This window comes from Montipora capricornis, chromosome 14 (assembly GCF_036669925.1).
Source record: "Montipora capricornis isolate CH-2021 chromosome 14, ASM3666992v2, whole genome shotgun sequence".
Classification (NCBI taxonomy): domain Eukaryota; kingdom Metazoa; phylum Cnidaria; class Anthozoa; order Scleractinia; family Acroporidae; genus Montipora; species Montipora capricornis.
Genome location: NC_090896.1, coordinates 38,874,586 through 38,882,085, shown reverse-complemented (window position 1 = coordinate 38,882,085; position 7,500 = coordinate 38,874,586). Strand labels below are relative to the sequence as shown.

Here is a 7,500-nt window from a genome sequence, read left to right as displayed (position 1 = left end):
GCTCATATGAGCTTTTTCCGACAACTTCCTCGGAAGATCTGCATAAGGCGACTCTTTTCGATGCTTTCACGACAGGCGAGGTTGAAAGGCGAACATTCCCTGTCTTGGCTGCTACCGCAAAAAAAGACGACTTGTTGATTGGAAAACAGACAAAGTATAGTAAGCACAAATGATGGTTGAAACCGATTTGGATGAGAAATCACCGACTAACTGTAATCACATCACTTATTTTTGGCTGGTAAGATAAGAAAAAAAAAAACAAAACAAAGGAAAATACACAATTGCAGGGGGAAAAGGAGCCTTAAATAGAAGAGCGAAATTTAAGGGAAAGACTTAGCGCACCCTCTCTCCAGGGACGAAACAGTGCTTACTTGGTTTTGAACAATTTGTAACAACCTTACGTAAGTGCTTATCATTTGTCTCTAATTCTAATAGAACGCATGCACATGACCTTAGTAATACAGTCTAGGTTTCCTTTTACTTGCATTCATTTAAAATGGTAAGTCACTTTGGTTTTGTTTCCCCAGCAAGATGAGTAGGCCGCAAAATGACTTTGCCAGTCTTCTTATACAAATTTGTCACAAAGCTGTTAGAAAAGTTGCTCTTTTGTAGTAAGATTATGAAGGAGTATCATCAAATCAGTGCAGTGTAAAATGCACACTCAAGGCTGTTGTTTTGAAACTGATGCAAATAAGCTGTGACAACAAAATTCTTCTTCTTCTTCTTCTTCTTCTTCTTCTTCTTCTTCTTCTTCTTCTTCTTCTTCTTCTTCTTATTATTATTATTATTATTATTATTATTATTATTATTATTATTATTATTCTCAAGGAGATGACACGTAGCGAGAATCCACCATAACTTCGAACAGTCGTAGCAGTATAGCGGGACAATTCAAACCTAAATCTAGTTTGATAACTAAGTTCCCGCTATCACCCGTTGGCTCATTGTATCCGAAGTTTTAATCGGAGAGACGTACCTTCTACTCCTGCGAAGGAGCACTCGGATCTTTTCCATCTGAGTAACCCTGAGTCACCATCGGTAAAAATATCTTCCTTTCATTCACCGGGGTTAACATGTGTCACAGTGGCAGATCATCTGAACCAGTAATCGGAAGGTCGAAGGTTCGACTACTGCGAAGGAGCTCTCGGATTTTTCCGAGTATCCCCGAATCACCATCGGTACAAATGTCTTCCTTTCATTCACCGGGGTTAACATCTATCACAGTAGTAGAGCATCTGAACTAGTAATCGGAAGGACGAAGGTTGGACTCCTGCAAAGGAGCACTAGGATTTTTTCGAGTATCCCCGAGTCATCATCGGTAAAAATATTTCTTTCATTTACCGGGGTTAACATCTATCACAGTAGTAGAGCATCTGAACCAGTAATCGGAAGGTCGAAGGTTCGACTACTGCGAAGGAGCACTCGGATTTTTCCGAGTATCCCCGAATCACCATCGGTACAAATATCTTCCTTTCATTCACCGGGGTTAACATGTGTCACAGTGGTAGAGCATCTGAACTAGAAAACGGAAGGACGAAGGTTGGACTCCTGCAAAGGAGCACTAGGATTTTTTCGAGTATCCGCGAGTCACCATTGGTAAAAATATCTTTCTTTCATTTACCGGGGTTAACATTTATCACAGTAGTAGAGCATCTGAACCAGTAATCGGAAGGTCGAAGGTTCGACTACTGCGAAGGAGCACTCGGATTTTTCCGAGTATCGCCGGGTCACCATCAATATCGATCAATGTAACTTGCGATAATAACCTCCTACTAACCGACCGCGAGGGCCGTACTGAGGAATTTTGGCCCTTGCTCGTGGCCTCACAAAAACGACCGAGATCCAATATTCCCCAGAACGTTCCCGAACAATTGAGGTTAGTAAGATGTTTATTATATGGCATCGTTTGTTTGAGTGATCGGACACTTCTTCGCTTGGTGAATGTTCGTAATCTTCGCCATCCACCAATGAACTTTAAACGATATTGTTTTACATGGGAAACTAAATTTCGCGCGCTATAAATTTACTGTGATGATAAAATTAAATTTTCGCTTAAAAAAAAAAACTTTTTGTGTTTCGCTCAACTTGAATTTCCCGGGAGAGAGAAAAAAATACAGAAACGGATTGTGTCTAAGGCATTGGTTCCTACTGTAAAATCCCGACCGAAAACCAGCCAATCAGAGTGCTCCATTTAGTCCGAGAATTGCTTGCCATACAATAAATGTAGTATCTCCAATAATAGCTTTTGTTAAGGTCAAAATATACATTATAAATTCTCAAGGAAATCTTCGTGATTTCAATCTCAATAAACCAGAGCATAACCATCTTTATGACCAAAGACATTTAAAGCTCAAATCTTATGCCTTTAGCACGCAATCCATGGGAATCTTCCCTTATTTGGATATAATGTTCATTTCATTATTCACGCAAATGATTTTCTCTAGGTTGCAATAATAAAAACAAGCATTGTAAAAATTGGGATCAAAATGAAGAATGCACAAAAAAAATCTAGATTTCGTGAACGAAAACTGCACTCTGAGTTGCAAAAAGTTTAATTCTGTGAAGAACAAACGTTCCTTGGCTCATCTCGTCTGGTTCATAAGAACGCACAATGGTGAGGTGCTCAACTGTATGACGAAAGAAAAACGGAAACGAAGAAAAGAGAGAAGCAAAAAAAGCAAAGGCTGGAGTTGACTTTGGTTAAGAAAGTATGAAGGTAAGAGAGGTAATCCCTCATATTGGCCCTATTCTCATCGTAATTCCTCTTAAGTTATTTTTAGATCTCCTGCGAGATCCGGTATTTCCACGAGGGTTACCTGATAGGCAATCATATGTCCCCATTTTTACAGCTGAGCGAATTCTCACCCAATGATTCGCGTCGTTCGCGAAAATGGGGACATAAGATTGGCGATCAGCAGAAACCCATAAGGGTTGAAACGTGTAACGGCCCCTTATGTGCTGGAAGACAAGCTTCTGAATATTCAATTTGCTAAGTACCATATTTAGAACAACAAGAGCAAGGGGTTTCCAAATATGGTACTTAGCCCTGAAACATTCAACCAATCAGTTCGCACTGAATATTCGGAAGCTGTGAACGCGCGTTACACGTTTCAACCCTTATGGGTTTCTGCTATCAGTTAATCCTTGTGGGAATACCGGACTACGCAGGAGATTTAAAAATAACTTAAGACGGATTACAATGGGAATAGGGACAACATGAGAGATTACTTCTGTTACCTTTATACTCTCTTACCTTGGTCTAATACGAATCCGGTCGCTTGCTTTCTGTAAATATATCCTAGTGAAAACTAGCGATGACGTCTTCTGCATAACAAGGTTAATCCCAGCCTCGCTTTCATTCAAATGATGGGTGACGTAGCCACACGAACGTAAAAAGGACAAGTGTTCACGCGGGATAAGATCAATTTAGTTTGGACACGTTGCCTCCAAGCAATTACTGTCAGTTAACAAATATCAATCCAAGCCTTGTTAACAATACCTTGTAAAAGGAAGACTAGGAATAAAAGGATCAAAGTGTGGCAGAACAACTTCATTTACTCGAAATGAGATGATCTTACTTTTAGATTTCCATTTCTGTCGTTCCGCTTTGGCCTTGTTTCCACTGTTTTCATTGCATTATTATTTTATTTTCTCGCTTCGTAATACTCACAACGGAGACCAAAGGTATCATCGCTACAAATATGATATAATAATAAAGGATGATAATTAGGACACTAACTTATTAATATTTTGAAATTATGCGAAATGAAGCAAAAAGTAATTGCTAAGTGAAAGAGTTAATAACAAACCACGCTTGCATCTTCACCGTGACTGCAGTCGTGAATTTCCCATCCATTATGGTTACAAGAAGATAGGGAAGCTTCTCCACCAGCGCAGTGCACATCATCTAACCAGATCGGACCTGATCCTTGGCCATAATATGCACTTTGGTACTGACGGGTAGCTCCGGAGAAACCGAGCTGGCGACACGCTACGCTGGTATCATTCATATCCCATTAATCATCACACACTGTGCCCCATTGTCCGTCATGATAAACTTCAACGCGGCCATAGTTAGCTCCGCCATCAGCTAGACGAATCCAGGAACACTTTACACTGGCATCTCTGCTGTGAGTGCAGTCATGGACACCCCATCCTCGATTTCTGCAATCGTAGATGTGTGCCTCGCTGCCTGAGCAAGCTACGTCATCCATCCAAATAGGACCAATACCTGGACCATAGTAAGAACCATGGTACGCTGCAGAAGCACCAGGGAATCCAAGCTGTCTGCATATTACTCTCGCATCGTTAATATCCCAAGTGTCGTCGCAAATTGTACCCCACTGACCGTTGTAGAAAATCTCTACTCTGCCACTTGATTTGGAGCCACCCTTTAGACGGATTGAGCCAGGGCTGATTGCTTTAGATAAGGATAATAATAACAACAATATAAGTTGAATGGCTATCAGAAGTACACTGACATTGAAATACGGTCGAAATCATATGTAGTCAAGCTCATTAATTCTTTAGTGAAGGAAGCCAAAAGATCTCCAAGATTTACACAGTTGCAGAACAAGTCACCGTCAAAAGTTACATGTTGAAAGGAACGCGTACTACAAAAACTTAGATACTATTGACTGGGCATAGGAGATTTGAAACAACCAGGCATGGCAAGAGAGGAATAGGCGCACCGTGTTCAAGTTAGAAACAGAAACAGCAACAAACTAATAATGGGTACAATACAATATAAGCAGGTACAAGGAAAGAGGTCGTGGCTCCCACGCCCCTTTGACTCGCTAGCTACACTTTTCAATATACTGCACCCGCACAGTGGTCGCCAACTTTACTCCTGTCGTGATGTTTACCCTCGCTAGGCCTTGTGGCCTTTCGGTTTTGGTCGTTAATACGGTGTAACTCTGCCTTGTGAAGAGTACCTTTTGCTAACATATGGTTGTTTTCTATACCGAACGCTTGTTCAGCTGATGGATTAACAAGATTTAGCCTGTCATGTGATCATTAGTGGTTTCACTGTTGTGTTTTTAGTCGAGTATCTCGAGAAAAATGTCGTATGGCATATGCTCGTATTGTTTTAGTTGAACCAGGTATCATTACCCAAAACCTTTGATGATTCCTTTGCGAATACAATTTGCCTGACCTCATATTACCACCACCACTATATTACTCTCTCTAATACGGCGCGCCTACTTCTACCGTGCTTTGCCATATCCTAACTTGCTTGTGTCTGTGTTCGTCGTGCTGTCCCTAGATTTTTGTTGTGCTTTTTGCTGTTAGGAACTGCGTTTTGCATTTGACCCCCGCTTTCGATAGCTATGTATTGTACTAACACATCTTTGTTGCTAATGGTAGAATGCCGAAAAGCCGTTCTCTGCAAGTGCTTGAAGAAGAAAAAGTAAAAGTATTATTTGGACTTGGTGGCTGATTGGTGATGCTAATTCTTTTGATTGGTAATTTCCTGTCTTACACCAATCGTGGCAAATCGACACCAACGTGAAGTGCCCCCTCCCCCCCCCCCCCCCCCCTTCCAACCCCACCTCCCAAAAATACTGAAAAACAAACAAGCAAAGAAACACAAAAAGCCTGTCCGAGCAGAGCAGCGAACTAACGGACTCAATCCACTATGGCGCCAACCATACGCATTGCTAACAGGCGAATTTTAACACCACCAGTCCACCCCTGCATTCTGAATTTCGTCAGAATGTGAAGGTATACATCAGTTCAATGGATGCGATAAATTTGCGGCTATGTACGTTTGGAGCAATACCTGCGTAACGTGCGACAAATCCACTGTATTGAGTTACGTTATTGGATGTAAAGCGAACGCAGAGTTGATTTGAAGAACTCGTGATAGGCGAAGGAACAGAACTTCCGCTGAATCTCCCAAGCAAAGGGGAGGACGATGAGTTCCCATCGTACACGGTGACGAAATCATATCCACTTTGCGTTTGAAACCGGAAGAAGGTAAGATGAAGCTTGGCGTTTGAAGAAAAAATCCAGAAACAATCCATATTGCTGCTGTACGTTGACTGGACTCGGAATTTGTAGTTTGATCGTATTATTCCGCTTGTATTGCTGACGTCGAGGACAAGCAAATTACTTGAGCAAGAATATGATACAGTCACCGTTGTTTCTGCGGAGGCTGAGAAAAGGTGCAATGACAAAATTGGTGTTTAATATAATAATAATTTTGTTTTATAACTTCGAAGACGAAGGAACAATGTGCGGAGGCGTATCTTATGGAACAAGTTAAATATCGAAAGAAAATAAATAAATCAGGGATGAAATGGTATATGAAATGCATCATATATGAACTGCGGATATGAAATCAAGTGAAGCTATGATCTTCGCAGTTACGAGCGCAATTTTTGCAATTGCGTAGAGAAGCCTGAAAAATTCAGGACTTCAACCCCGTTGAAGTCCTGAATTTTTCAGGCTTCTCTACGCAATTGCAAAAATTGCGCTCATAACTGCGAAGATCATAGCTTCACTTGAAAATAAATAAATAAATAAAGCTAGAAAAACAAAATACTGCAAAATAAAAGGGATAAAATGGTTGCTTATGATAACGAGGACGATGATAATGATGACAAAAAAGTGGGACACAGAAATTTGAGCTGTTTTCAAATGAGTATCGTAAAAGAAATACCAAAGTAATTTCTTCCATCATCCACAACAGATGTAAACAGCGCAATGAACCAATCCAAATTCGTAGCAGTTCAATGTAACTTCCTTAAGGCACGGCAAAAATTGCGCGTGCAAGTCGTAAGTGGGTTTCGGTTTCCGTCTCATTGGTTGATAGACTGGAGCGAGATTTTTAAACCAATCACCAAGCGTAGCAATTGCAATCGGGTAATTACTTTCGACAGTCATTTGAGAACTACTCCAAAATAAAGTTATTTTATCTGATTTCATAAAATGTCATGAATCCCATCCGTAACGCAATCACGACAGCTCCGGTCACAGCAGAATAATTTTAATGCACACTGTTTAATAATTTAAATGTTCTATAAACTTAGTGCTGTCAATACTAACGATATAACAAGGTAAAAATTATGCAGTCAATGAGCCTTTTTTTTTTCTTAACACAACTTGCGCAGCAACAATGTAAGGGTAACAGAATGAACAAGAGAACATCCGTAAAATTAAAAAATAAATAAATAAATAAATAAATAAAAAGGAGCAGGGAGACAAGAGACATGTCTCGTAGAAAGACAAAAAACCATTACATATAGATAACGCAATGTACATATGTTGGTCAATCTTCAAACCCTCCCCACGCTGAAGTCCAACAGGATAAGGAAAGCGAAACGAAAGTGGTGGAGAAAGAGAAAGAGAAAGAGAGCAAAAAAGGAAAAGGAAATTCACTGGATTGCAAGACAAAAATGAGTTCGAAAGAGTTAAAAAAAGAAGGAATTCAGTTAAAAAGATGAGGAAAATGAAGATGGAAACAGATAAAGATAAAAGTCATTACAATGACGTAAT

General features: G+C 40.2%; 1 protein-coding gene and 1 pseudogene across 1 annotated transcript in view; both read right to left on the bottom strand.

Moving 5' to 3' along the window:
* LOC138031961 (uncharacterized) overlaps nt 1-7,500 on the bottom strand; it is a 41,520-nt gene that overhangs the window by 27,695 nt on the left and 6,325 nt on the right. The window lies entirely within an intron of this gene.
* Nucleotides 3,294-7,500, bottom strand: part of LOC138032762 (neurotrypsin-like) — a 10,011-nt pseudogene continuing 5,804 nt past the window's right edge.